Source organism: Silene latifolia, chromosome Y (assembly GCF_048544455.1).
Source record: "Silene latifolia isolate original U9 population chromosome Y, ASM4854445v1, whole genome shotgun sequence".
Taxonomy (NCBI): Eukaryota; Viridiplantae; Streptophyta; class Magnoliopsida; order Caryophyllales; family Caryophyllaceae; genus Silene; species Silene latifolia.
The window spans coordinates 87,982,873-87,996,683 of NC_133538.1; positions in this window are offsets into that span (position 1 = coordinate 87,982,873).

Here is a 13,811-nt window from a genome sequence, read left to right on the forward strand (position 1 = left end):
GAAGAGAGGACTAGTTACATTTTGTTTCTAGGGTCTTTTCCTCCGAGGTGAAACTTGAAAAGAAAGTATTGGAAAGTAAAACATTACTCGTAGTGCTACGATTCATGCATAAACCCTTAAGGACTTTCCCGGGCCGTCCCAGCGCTTCTTTGTGACGCGTGGGGGGCGACGTCCCACTATGCCAGGAACTTGCACATTGCTTGCTTCCGCTCCGCCTCGTCGTGGTTCTTGATGGTGGGGATGCTCTTCTAGGTAATCTACCTAAAGGCCCTTGCTCTATAAGACCCAAAAATGATGGAGGGCATAGACCTTCTTGTAGAAGACTTGCCGAGACTTAGAGATGTCTAGGAGCATACATCCTTATAACATGAGAATGACAATGTGCGAAATGAATTTCCCGAGTCTTTTCAAAATTTTCCGTATCGATTTCAAAACCGAACTTTTGAACAACTTACTTTCAAAATAGCATGGTTTTAAAAACGCGGAATGCTGCCCAAATAGGACTAGATTTTTCGGCCCAAAATAAGCTTTTATAGCCGGCATGCTGCCCATTTCAAATCTCATTTTCAAATCGATCTCTCGTTTTTTTTTCAGATTCAATCCAAAAATTTTCTCGAACCTTAACCAAGCATGAAATGAGTCGAGTCGTGTCCGGGTCCTGGCCGCGTTAGGCTAGGCGTGTTTTGCCCCGAGAGTCTAGAACACGACCTTGTTGGGTCACCCAAGCTCACCTCTTGGGCTTCGAGTCATGTGGGTCGACCAATTGGTCTAGGATAGTCCACATAAACGTCCAAACTAGGCCCTTTAGGGCGTTTCACTTAAACCTATGGGCTATGTTAGTCCAATCACAGGTTTAGTCACACCGAGTCCAGTTTAGAATCGAGCTATGACATCTTGAGTGATGTCGTCTTGTCGAGTCTAAAATGAATCGAGGTCTAAATCCAACGGTGAGTCGAACCTTTTAGTTAGTCAGTCTTAAGTCCAGTCTTTGTTTGAGTCAAGTTGGTGTCATGTCCTTAAGTGTGCAGGGGCTCTTACTTTAAATATTGACTCGGTTCAGGGTTTTCTTGTAGAAAGGCCGCCAAAAACCCGACGTCAAGCAATGGAAGATGCTGTTAACAAGCTCACTGAGGCCGTAAACCTCATGATGACTAGAATGGATGCGATCGAATCTAAGCTGGGTGAAGATTCCTCTTCATCCACCCCACCTCTGACTGATCTGGAGAAACGGTTTAAGTTCATTGAAGACCGTCTGAAGCTCTCCCAGGGGAAGAACATCCACTATGAAAATGCTAGGGCTTATGCCCCAGTTCAGGATAAGTTGCCCACAAACATGGTACTCACTGATATCCCAAAGTTTAAGGGCACAAAAGATCCAGTCCACCATGTTAAGGCCTATAAGGGGTACTTAGCATTGAAGGGAGTACCTGCTGACATGCTCTCTGAAATTTTCGCCCAATCTCTGGGTGAACACCCGAAGGCGTGGTTCTACAATCTGGACCTTAAGAACTTCCCCACTTTCGAAGATATTACGGTGGAGTTCTGTAAGCACTATGCTGATAATGTCGAGATTCAAACCAACATAAGAACATTGGAGGTGATGACACGAAAGAAAAAAAAAGGCTTTACTGAATTCCTTGCAAGATGGCGCGCTGAAAGCGTGAAACTAGCCAAGAAGCCTGATGAAGTTGAAATGGTAGATAAGTTCGTAAAGAATCTACGACCTGTCTACCGTAATGCTCTGAAATACCAGAATTTTGGTTCTTTCAAAGAATTGATAAGAATCGGGATAAAGGTAGATGATGACGTCCGAATGGCAGAAACTGAGAAGCCAAAAGGATACCAAGGGGCCTCGTCGTCTAAAGCAAAAGCACCGGCAACGTCCCACTTTATTGAAACTGTCAATCTCTTAGATGGACAGTCAAAAAGGCCTCCGCGCCAAGCTCCGAGGGTATTCACCGATATCGGGTGCACTTACGCATACGCTCTCCAAAGGCTCATGGCCCAGGGAAAGCTGAAGCCCATCGGTCCAACTCCGGATCCACCTGCTGAACAACAAGGGAAATGGTACAAACCGAATGCCTACTGTGCCTTTCATCAAGGGAAGGGGCACGATACTGAAAGGTGCTTTAGACTAAAGAACGAAATTCAAGACATGATTGAGAACGGAATGCTCCCAATCCTGGCCATAAAACCCAATAACATCACCAGCCCCTTTGGGGACCATACTAACTTTGTCTCTACCGAAGGTAGTGTTGATTACTCTCATTTGATTCGTCCGTGTCATCTAAGAGGGGTTTTCATCGGAAGAATATTCGTGGATTGCTCCAAGTTACCACCAAGCTCGAGAAATGAGATTACATTCGGGGATTTTGTTGTCGATTGTACTGTAATACTCCGTATTTATGGTCTTGGGGGTACTCTATCGAGTAGCCCTTACTCTGTCGAGTAAGGGTATGTTGCAGAATAAAATAGTTTCTGACCTGTTGGGCACTCGATCGAGTAGTCAGGGGCACTCGATCGAGTAGAGAAATACTCGATCGAGTACCTTGGGTACTCGATCGAGTGTCCCATTTATCGGGGAGTTTTCTCGGGTTTTGTTAATTACGCGATTAAGGTATATAAACTCATTCGTCTTTGTTTTAAAACACTTTTTACAAAACCTAAAACCTGTTTAAGAGAGAAAGCGATCGATCCTTCTTCTTCCTAATCGCGTTCTTGACAATTCCGGAGTTCGGACGGTTGGTTTGCATCGTAGGTCGTGTCGTTGGATTCCTTGCGTCGAGGGTAAGCTTTTAACATAAGTTTTATAATGTTTTGATAAGGTGGTTGAAACCCTAATTTAGCAATTGGGGATTTTATGAGTAGGAATTGAATGGTAGTCTTTATGTGTTATGTATGATAGGAGGAGAATTCGTAGAGGAGCCGTTTTTGAGACAATTTGTTTAGATCGTCTGCGCGTTTGCTTTTCCAGGTAGGATTTCCTACTCACTATTAGTCCCATAATGGGATATTGGTGATGTGCTGTAGTTAGCTGTTTGATTGTGATTGTGATTGTGATTGTGATTGTGATTGGTTGTGATGGTTCTCGAGATGCGTTCTCGGGTGAGTGGGGTCACTTGCGGGAGTGATCTCACGCCCTAGTTTCGCCTTCGTGGAACCCGCCACGAAAGGGATGTGCACATTAATGAGCGGGGTTATCGCTCGTACGATGAGCGGGGCTTAGGTGGGAACGGCGGTCCCCATCGGGCAGGCTGGTCCAAAGTGGACGATCGGTGATTGAGGCGGTTGGTTGGATGTGTGTGTGTGTGGCGATTCACCGTCTATTTGTCTTATTGTGGTTATGTTTATTGATTGTGTGATTAGTACTGACCCCGGTGTTGTTTTGTAAACTGCGGTGATCCATTCGGGGATGGTGAGCGATATTGAGCGGTATAGAGATGATAATCTTTGGGATAGGCGGGATGGCCACGACGTGACGATAGAGTCTTCCGCTTTGTAGTTTAGTTTTATTTATATTTCAGTTGAGAACAGTTAGTTTGGAATAATGTATTATACTATCAGTTTGGTTTCGAGGATTGTATTCATTCATTAAACTATTATAATAAACGTCGTTTCTATTTTGTCTATTTGATTATCATACCTCGGGCAACCGAGATGGTGATGTCTTCATACCCGAGTGGTCTGGTAAGGCACTTGGAGTATGGGGTGTTACAAATGGTATCGGAGCGACGATCCAAAACTCGTAACCAATGAACTTAATGAACATAGAGAGTCAATTAAAATGAACCCGGGGTAAAAGTTGTGGGAGCTAGTGCAAGGGCTTGGGAGACGTCCTAAAGTCGCAAGGGGTCGCCCTACAACTTTGAACCGGTCACGGGGGAGAGTGTTTGTTGAATATATGTGTGCTTGTTAACTTGTGCAACAAAGTGATGAAGTGTGTTGATTGTTTGGTGTTGAAATAGGAAGTTGAGCATGTGAAAAGAAATGATACGTGGAACATGTTAATGAGATGATAGCATGTTGAGGTGTTTACAATGTGGCTTTTATAGCATGATGATTTGATTTTACTGATAAGTAGAATAGATGCGTAGCATATTGATTATGAGATCATGCGATTTTTTATAAAGTTAGCAATGTTAGTATGTGACGTATTATGCGGGTAGCTTTTACGTATTAGTGATACTTGATCGAGTGAGACTAACTCGATCGGATAGGTTTTTGGACGATTTTGGACCAGAATCGCGTTTTGGGGCACTCGATCGAGTAGCTAGGGGTACTCGATCGAGTAGGGGGCCACTCGATCGAGTGGCCTAGATACTCGATCGAGTGGGTTAGAGATCAGAAGGTCTGTTTGGTTCTGGAGTTTGGGTACTCGATCGAGTACATAGGGGCACTCGATCGAGTAGCCCGTTACTCGATCGAGTGGGTTTGGATACTCGATCGAGTAGGTTCTGGGCAGCGAGTTTTCGTGTTTTGAAGTTTAGTACGCATGTTCATGTTTACCCTTTCTTATATACGTATAGTTTCAAGATGCCGCCAAAGGGAAATGCCTCGTATGCGAGAGCCGAGCTCATGACCACTGATGACATCGTCAAGATGTTAGAGCACCGGGATGCTCGACCGAGACCCCGAAGAAAGTGAACGAGGACAAGAATAAGGAAAAGGAGAAGGAAGTTGACCATGCTAAAGTCAGCCTTTATATTGCGAGGTTCAACCCAAAAGAGTACAAGGGAGTTGAGGAGCCTAACCTTCTCGATAGTTGGTTGAGGGAGATGGAAAACATACTAGACTTAGTCCATTGTCCGGATGAGATGAGAGTGGATCGAGCTGCATTTTATCTTAGGGAGGCAAAATGGCAAGTGGTGGGATTCGGTGAAGGTGAGTGCTAAGGAGTTGTATACCAACCAAGGGTTACCTGCTATACCTTGGGAGGAGTTTCGTAGGGCCGTGAGGAAGGAGTTTGTGCCGGAACATGTGAGGAGTAAGTTGAGGAGGAGTTTGATAAGTTTAAGATGACCGCTAAGATGTCGTGGTGAGTACTACAGGCGGTTCAATGAGAAATCTAGATATCTTTGAGGACATGGGTTTGAGTGATGAGAATTTGGCTTTGAGGTTTGAGAGTGGACTAACCACGAAGATTATGGATAAGTTACCCGTGGGAGTCCTCACCGATGTGAAGGAAGCATATGAGAGGGTGGGAGAGCCGAGAGACTAGTGGAGATGGCTCGGAGAGGTCCGTGGAGAGAAGAGGAAGCCGGAGAGCGAGGGTGGTGGCCAATCTAATTACAAGAAAGGCAACCACAATCGCCCTAAGGGGTTTTCTTCGGATCGGGTTTAGTCTTTGGAGCGTCCTTTGGGCGAGGCCGTGGAGTGCGAGTAATAGTTGGGGGTGACTCGCTTTGGGTGTGGTGGCGTAGGCCACAAGAGACATGAGTGCACGAGTGCACCGGATCTTTTCGAGAGACCTCGCACGAGCTTTGCGAGCAACGGACCGGCGGGATCATGGCCAAACCGGGGAGTCGAGCTACCGAGTGGAGGCAACCGCAACGGCGGTAATTCTTATCGAAGACACCGATGAACAACAACCACAACCAAGGGTCGGTGCTAAGCCGACCGCATCGGCCTAATCTTGTCCGGGGAGGTGGGCGGAAGACCGATGTGGCAAGCTATTCATGATGGACAAGAAGGCGGTGAGGAAGATGAGCATGTTATCACCGGTACATTCCTTGTTAATGGTATTCCTACGTTTGTTTTGTTTGATTCGGGGCTTCTCGATCGTTTGTGTCTTCGAGTCATGTAAAACAGTTGGGTTTGAGAGTATATGAGTCATTAATGAGCAAGTTTTCATACCGTCGGGTGAGTCAGTACCTTGTGGGCGGTTGTTTAGAGGTGTATCCTTGATAGTTGGGCAAGTTGATTTCCCTGTAGACTTACTAGAGTTTCCTTTTAACGGCTTTGAGATGATAGTTGGGATGGATTGGTTAGGAAAGTATAAAGCTAAGATAGACTGTCATCAAAAGAAAGTGTCCTTGAGAGGTCCTAAGGGTGTTAGTGTGTCTTCAGGGGTTTCTAGTCAGACCCAAAGTTAAGTTGATTGCAGCTGTCACCTTGAAGTCTTATCTGAGGAAGGGGTGTCCTTTGATCTTATGCCATGTGAGAGATGACCGGATAGAGAGTCCGACGATTGATGAGATACCGATGGTGGGAGAGTTTGCTTTGACGTTTTCCCGATGAGATTCCGGGGTTACCACCGAAGAGAGAGATAGATTTCACCGTTGAGTTGAAGCCAGGGACGGGGCCAATCTCCAAGGCACCGTACCGTATGGGTCCTAAGGAGATGGAGGAGCTTAGGAAGCAGTTGGATGATCTGATAGAGAAGGGATACATTAGACCAAGTGTATCGCCGTGGGGAGCACCAGTTCTATTTGTGAAGAAGAAAGATGGAACTTTGAGGTTATGCATAGATTACAGAGAGTTGAACCGAGTGACGATAAAGAATAAGTACCCTTTGCCAAGGATAGATGACCTGTTTGATCAGTTGAGTGGTGCAACGGTCTTTTCTAAGATCGATTTGAGATCGGGTACCATCAGTGAAGATTAGAGATGTGGACATACCGAAGACAGCTTTCACGTCGAGGTATGGCCATTATGAGTATGTGGTGATGCCGTTTGGGTTGTCTAATGCGCCGGCAGTGTTTATGGATTTGATGAATAGGATCTTTAGACAGTTCTTGGACCAGTTTGTAGTGGTGTTTATTGATGATATCTTAGTCTATTCTAAGACTAAGGAGGAGCATGAGGAGCATTTGAGGATCGTGTTGCAGACGTTGAGGGAGCATGAGTTGTATGCTAAGTTGTCCAAGTGTGAATTCTGGTTAGAGAAAGTGGCTTTTCTGGGGCATGTGATATCTAAAGATGGAGTAGTCAGAGATCCTAGGCGAAGATTGAGGCGGTGACAAAGTGGGAAGCACCAAAGAATGTTCTTTGAGGTTAGGAGTTTCTTGGGTTTAGTTTGGATACTACGGACGGTTTGTGAAAGATTTCTCCAAGATAGCTAGACCGATGACGGCGTTGATGAGGAAAGAGAACAGGTTTCGTTGGGATGAGAGTTGTGAGACGGCGTTCCAGGACATTAAAGGAGCGTTTGACTACGGCTCTGTCTTAGCATTACTGAAGGAAGCGAGAATTTTGAGGTTTATACCGATGCCTCGAAGAATGGGTTGGGATGTGTGTTGATGCGAGAATGGTAGAGTGATTGCCTATGCTTCTAGGCGGTTGAAGCCTTATGAGGAGAATTACCCTACTCATGACCCAGTTGGGTCTTTGTGGTGTTTGCTCTCAAGATTTGGAGACATTACCTTTATGGAGCAATCTTTAAGGTATTTTCGGATCACAAGAGTCTCAAGTACATCTTCACGCAGAAGGAGTTGAACATGAGACAGAGGAGGTGGATGGAGTTAATTGGCGACTACGACATGGAAATCATCTACCATGAAGGGAAGGCAAATGTTGTTGCTGATGCTTTGAGTAGAAAGAGTGTGCATTCCTTGTGTACAGCTCTATCTTTGATGAGGTTGAGGGATGAGGTAGCGAGCTTTGGGATTCATATGATGCAGAAAGGAGATGCCATGGGTGATATGACAGTACATATGGAGTTTTATGATGACATTCGAGGTAAACAGGCTTTGGATCCTAAGATGGTTGAGTGGAGAGCGGGAGTAGAGAGAGGGACAATGTCCGGTTTTCGATACATCTGAGATGGTAGTTTGAGGTTCGATGGTAGGTGGTGTGTTCCTAATGATGAGGAGTTGAAAAAGACAATCATGACAGAAGCACATTGCACACCATATTCAGTTCATCCAGGTGGAGATAAGCTTTACAAGGATTTGAAGAAAACGTTTTGGTGGCCTGGGATGAAGAAAGAGACAAACAGTTTGTGTCCCGTTGTTTGACATGCCAGAGAGTTAAAGGGGAACAGAGAAGACCACAGGGTAAGATTCAGTCTTTAGAGGTTCCCGAGTGGAAGTGGGAATCCATTTCCATGGACTTTATTAATGGGTTTGCCAAAGAGTCAACAAGGTAACAATATGATTTGGGTGATAGTAGATCGTCTAACCAAGTCGGCTCACTTTGTTCCAATGAAAGATACATGGACTAAGGCACAATTGGCTATGGCCTATCGAAAGAACGTGCTTAAGTTACATGGAGTCCCTAAGGACATAGTGTCCGACAGAGATGCGAGGTTTATATCGAGGTTTTGGAAAGAGTTGCGGGAATCGTTGGGAACAGACTTTGAAGATGAGTACGACATTCCATCCTGCGGCAGATGGGCGGACCGAGAGAACAATCAAGACTTTGGAGGACATGTTGAGAGCTTGTGTGATGGATTTTGGTGGTAGGCGGGAGCGAGAGGTTGGACTTGATGGAGTTCTCTTACAACAACAGTTACCACACTAGCATTGGTATGGCACCGTTTGAGGCTTTGTATGGGAGGAGATGTAGGAGTCCAATGTTGGGACGATAGTCTTTGAGGCAAGTGGTTTTAGGACCAGAGATGGTGCATGAGATGGTTGAACAGATTAAGATGATCAGGGAAAGAATGAGAGCAGCTCAGGATCGACAAAAGAGTTATGCAGATCTACATCGTCGGGACATAGAGTTTCAGGTTGGGGATAAAGTTCTTCTGAAAGTGTCTCCTATGCGCGGAGTCATGAGATTTGGGAAGAAAGGCAAGTTAAGTCAGAAGTTTATAGGGCCGTATGAGATCTTAGAGCGAGTTGGAGAGGTTGCTTACCGTTTGGCTTTACCGGCTGCTTTGGAGAGAGTGCATAATGTGTTTCATGTATCGCAGCTGCGGAAGTATGTGAGTGACCCGTCACATGTGTTAGAGGCAGAGAGTTTAGAGCTAGATGAGTCCTTGTCATATCTTGAGGTACCTAAGCAGATCCTAGACCGAAAGGTTAGAAAGACTAGGAGTGGGGAGACAGTTTTGCTTAAGATCCTATGGTCTAACCACGAGACCGAGGAAGCTACATGGGAAGCCGAGGATATCATGAAAGAGCGCTACCCTTTCCTTTTTGATCAGGTATGTATGGTTACGAGGACGTAACCTTGTTTCTTTTAGGGGGGTAGGAGATGATCGCGAGAGTTTTTAGGAGTTTTATACACCTTTTATATGTTGTGTCGGGATGGTTGTCTTGGGTTTGTATCATGTTTTTGTTTGATGGTTGAGTCGGGAATGTTGAGGGAGTACCTTTGTTTTTGTTGTGGTTTGAACTTCGGGGACGAAGTTCTTTTTAAGGAGGGAAGACTGTAATACTCCGTATTTATGGTCTTGGGGGTACTCTATCGAGTAGCCCTTACTCTGTCGAGTAAGGGTATGTTGCGAGAATAAAATAGTTTCGACCTGTTGGGCACTCGATCGAGTAGATGGGGCACTCGATCGAGTAGGGGGGTACTCGATCGAGTACCTTGGGTACTCGATCGAGTGTCCGGTTTATCGGGGGAGTTTTCTCGGGTTTTGTTAATTACGCGATTAAGGTATATAAACTCATTCGTCTTTGTTTTAAAACACTTTTTACAAAACCTAAAACCTGTTTAAGAGAGAAAGCAGTCAGTCCTTCTTCCTAATCGCGTTCTTGACAATTCCCGGAGTTCAGACGGTCGGTTTGCATCGTAGGTCGTGTCGTTGGATTCCTTGCGTCGAGGGTAAGCTTTTAACATAAGTTTTATAATGTTTTGATAAGGTGGTTGAAACCCTAATTTAGCAATTGGGGATTTTATGAGTAGGAATTGAATGGTAGTCTTTATGTGTTATGTATGATAGGAGGAGAATTCGTAGAGGAGCCGTTTTGAGACAGCTGTTTAGATCGTCTGCGCGTTTGCTTTTCCAGGTAGGATTTCCTACTCAGTATTAGTCCCATAATGGGATATTGGTGATGTGCTGTAGTTAGCTGTTTGATTGTGATTGTGATTGTGATTGTGATTGTGATTGGTTGTGATGGTTCTCGAGATGCGTTCTCGGCTGAGTGGGGTCACTTGCGGGAGTGATCTCACGCCCTAGTTTCGCCTTCTGTGGAACCCGCCACAGAAGGGATGTGCACATTAATGAGCAGGGTTATCGCTCGTACGATGAGCGGGGCTTAGGTGGGAACGGCTGCGGTCCCCCACTGGCAGGGCTGGTCCAGTGGACAGTCAGTGATTGAGGCGGTTGGTTGGATGTGTGTGTGTGTGGCAGTTCAGCTGTCTATTTGTCTTATTGTGGTTATGTTTATTGATTGTGTGATTAGTACTGACCCCGGTGTTGTTTTGTAAACCTGCGGTGATCCATTCGGGGATGGTGAGCAGATATTGAGCAGGTATAGAGATGATACTGGGATAGCTGGGATGGCCACGACGTGACGATAGAGTCTTCCGCTGTAGTTTAGTTTTATTTATATTTCAGTTGAGAACAGTTAGTTTGGAATAATGTATTATACTATCAGTTTGGTTTCGAGGATTGTATTCATTCATTAAACTATTATAATAAACGTCGTTTCTATTTTGTCTATTTGATTATCATACCTCGGGCAACCGAGATGGTGATGTCTTCATACCTGAGTGGTCCTGGTAAGGCACTTGGAGTATGGGGGTGTTACATGTACTCCTTACATACTCCGAAGCGGCAACGAAGTTAATGGCGTTTGGGCTGATGACGAAGATGATGTTTACCTCGTCAAAGGTGCGACAATTCCTCACACCCAAGAAGAAATCTTAAAGGTGAGGCAAGATGCCCTAGAGTCAAACCATCTGACTAGATCAGGGCGCCCGTATCGTGTGGAGAAAGCTAAGGATATCTCGAGCAAGGCACCTCTCAAAGAGCCGGCAGTGGTCGAAGTTCTTAGTGAAGGGTCGACCTCCGAGGCTTCTCTCATCAAGCAACTCCAAAAGACTAAGGCCGACGTGTCTATCTGGCAACTTATCGTGAGCTCTTTCGAACATCGTCAAGCTTTGTTGCAAGCTTTGATGAACATGACAGTGTCGTCAAATACTACTCCTGCCGACATGGTCACTCACATCGCCCAGAATCGGCCACAGATTACCAACGCCGTGACGTTTTCCGACGAAGATCTACCACCGTTCGGGCCTCGACATAACCTGGCCCTCTACGTTGCTACCGTGTGTCTCAACAAGCATATCCCTATGACCTTAGTTGACGACGGATCGGCTGTCAACGTACTCCCTTTGAAAATAGCGCATATTCTGGGCCTGGAGAAGAGTGATTTCGTTCCCACTACCGCGATTCGGGCCTTCGATGGCACTGTGCGTCGAGTAAGTGGACTCGTCGATCTGGTAATACAGACCGGGCAAGTGGAAAAGAAAATAAGTTGCCAAGTAATTGACATATGCTCATCCTTCAACTTATTGTTGGGAAGGCCTTGGATCCATGCTACGAGGGCCGTAACATCAACGTTGCATCGAAAAATCAAGATCCCACTCAATGGCAAAACCGTCACCATTGACGCCACGCCCATTACGGTGGCAGGAGGGGACATTACTTCTGAAGGAAGGGTCGAAGCTGCCAATGACGCATGTGGTTTCGAGATTATTAACATGATCGAGCTGAACCCCGAAGCAGAGAATATGGATCTATATACGAGAAGTCATGCCTGCGAAGTGATTCTCAAGACTGGGAAGTACTTTGGTTTCTCTTTATATCCTAGGAAGGAGGGTACATTCGAGTTGAAACCACCAGTAGCCAAAAGAGTAACCTTCGGGCTTGGATATGAGCCCACCGGGAAAGATCTGCTGGAAAAAAGGGGAAGATCGATCGAAGATCGAGATATTAAAATGGGACCGTATCACCTAACCCTAAACGGTCACTTCGTGAGAGTTGGGGAAGAACTTCCCTGCATGGACTTCCCCGAACCTATCTTTGACCCAAAGAAAAACCTTATGGTCCCGGGAATCGAAGTATTCCAAGATTGCTACTACATCCCTAAAGATAGTCTAACCGTGATGCCAGTAGGGACTAAACCGACTCCAATAAGCGACGAGAAAGCCATGGGTCTTCTTTTCGGTGAAGAGACGAAATCACCGATACCAAACGAAGATTTGGTAAGTATGATCCTGAGAAGCGAACGGTTCGACCCATCTACCCTCATGACCGATGTAGATCCTCTTAGGACTGGCACGGGATGGTGGAAGACGATTAAGTGGACTGATAACAAGGGACTCCTTTTTAAGTTGGCAACGGGAGAAGGAGAGATGTTCAAGCCAGATGACGCTTTCGATACTGAGTTTGAGTTTGAGTCTGAGTCTGAGTCTGAGAAAGGTCCTAAGATTGAGTCTAAGGAGTCAGGTGTTGAAAATACCCCTCCCCTAGCTTTCCCTTCCTATGCACCCTTTCCTAGTGGTGGTATTCAGGGGCCTGTCCCGAATACCCCTATCTCGCCACTGAGCTCCGACCAGTTGGCTCAAATGTTAGCGCATTTCGCATAATTTCAAATCAATAATAATATGAACCAGTTTGCTTACGACTTGTCTCACTTACATTGCAATTCGAACTTTGAAAATGATTGTTATAATAATGACATTGAGACTGTGGTCGAGGACGAACAGTTGGTTGAAGAAGAAGAGGAAATAGAACCACCTCTACAGTTGATAAAAGGGTTGGAGGAGTACGAATAGAAAACTTCAGTCATCGAAGATACCGAAACTATCAACGTAGGTAAAACCTTAGAACCGCAGGAGCTTAAAATAGGAACTACTTTAAGTCCCACCAAGTGACAAGGGTTCATTGGTTTGTTGCATGAGTTCAAAGATGTTTTTGCGTGGTCCTACAAAGACATGCCAGGCATTGACAGAGAAATTTCGGAGCACAGGATCCCAATCAAGCCGGGATATAAGCCAGTCAAGCAGAAGCTACGTAAAATACACACGGATTGGTCTTTGAAAATCAAGGAAGAAATCGACAAGCAACTCAAAGCTGGGTTTATCAAGGTGTCAGAATACTCAGACTGGGTGGCTAACATCGTACCAGTGCCAAAGAAAGATGGTAAAGTTCGGGTTTGTGTCGACTTCCGGGATTTAAACAAGGCAAGTCCGAAGGACGATTTCCCATTACCTCACGTCGACATCTTGGTCGACAACACGGCAAATCACGCGTTACTATCCTTTATGGATGGATACGCCGGCTATAATCAGATCAAGATGGCGAAAGAAGACATGCATAAGACTGCGATCAGAACGCAATGGGGATCCTACTGCTACACAATAATGCCTTTTGGGTTGATAAACGCAGGTGCTACATACCAGAGGACCGCGACAACGTTACATGATATGATGCATAAGGAAGTCGAGGTTTATGTCGACGACATGATTGTCAAGTCAAAAGAGCGTGATGGCCACCTTGGTACACTACGCAAATTCTTTGAACGATTGCGCAAGTATAACATGAGGTTGAATCCACAAAAGTGCGCATTCGGAGTCACATCCGGCAAACTGTTGGGTCACATCATTAGACACCGTGGCATCGAGGTGGACACATCAAAAATCAAGGCCATAATGGAAATGCCTCACCCGAGAACCGAGAAGCAATTTACTACATTAGTAAAAAGTTCTTGGAGTATGAAATCAAGTATACTCAGCTCGAGAAGACATGCTTGGCTTTAGTGTGGGCGACAAAGAAGTTACGACACTACATGCTTAGTCATAGTGTCTGCATCCACTCGAAGATGGACCCAATCAAATACTTGTTTGAAAAACCGTTCTAAACGGCGAAATGTCGAGATGGACTTTAATGCTTTCCGAATTTGATCTAAAATATG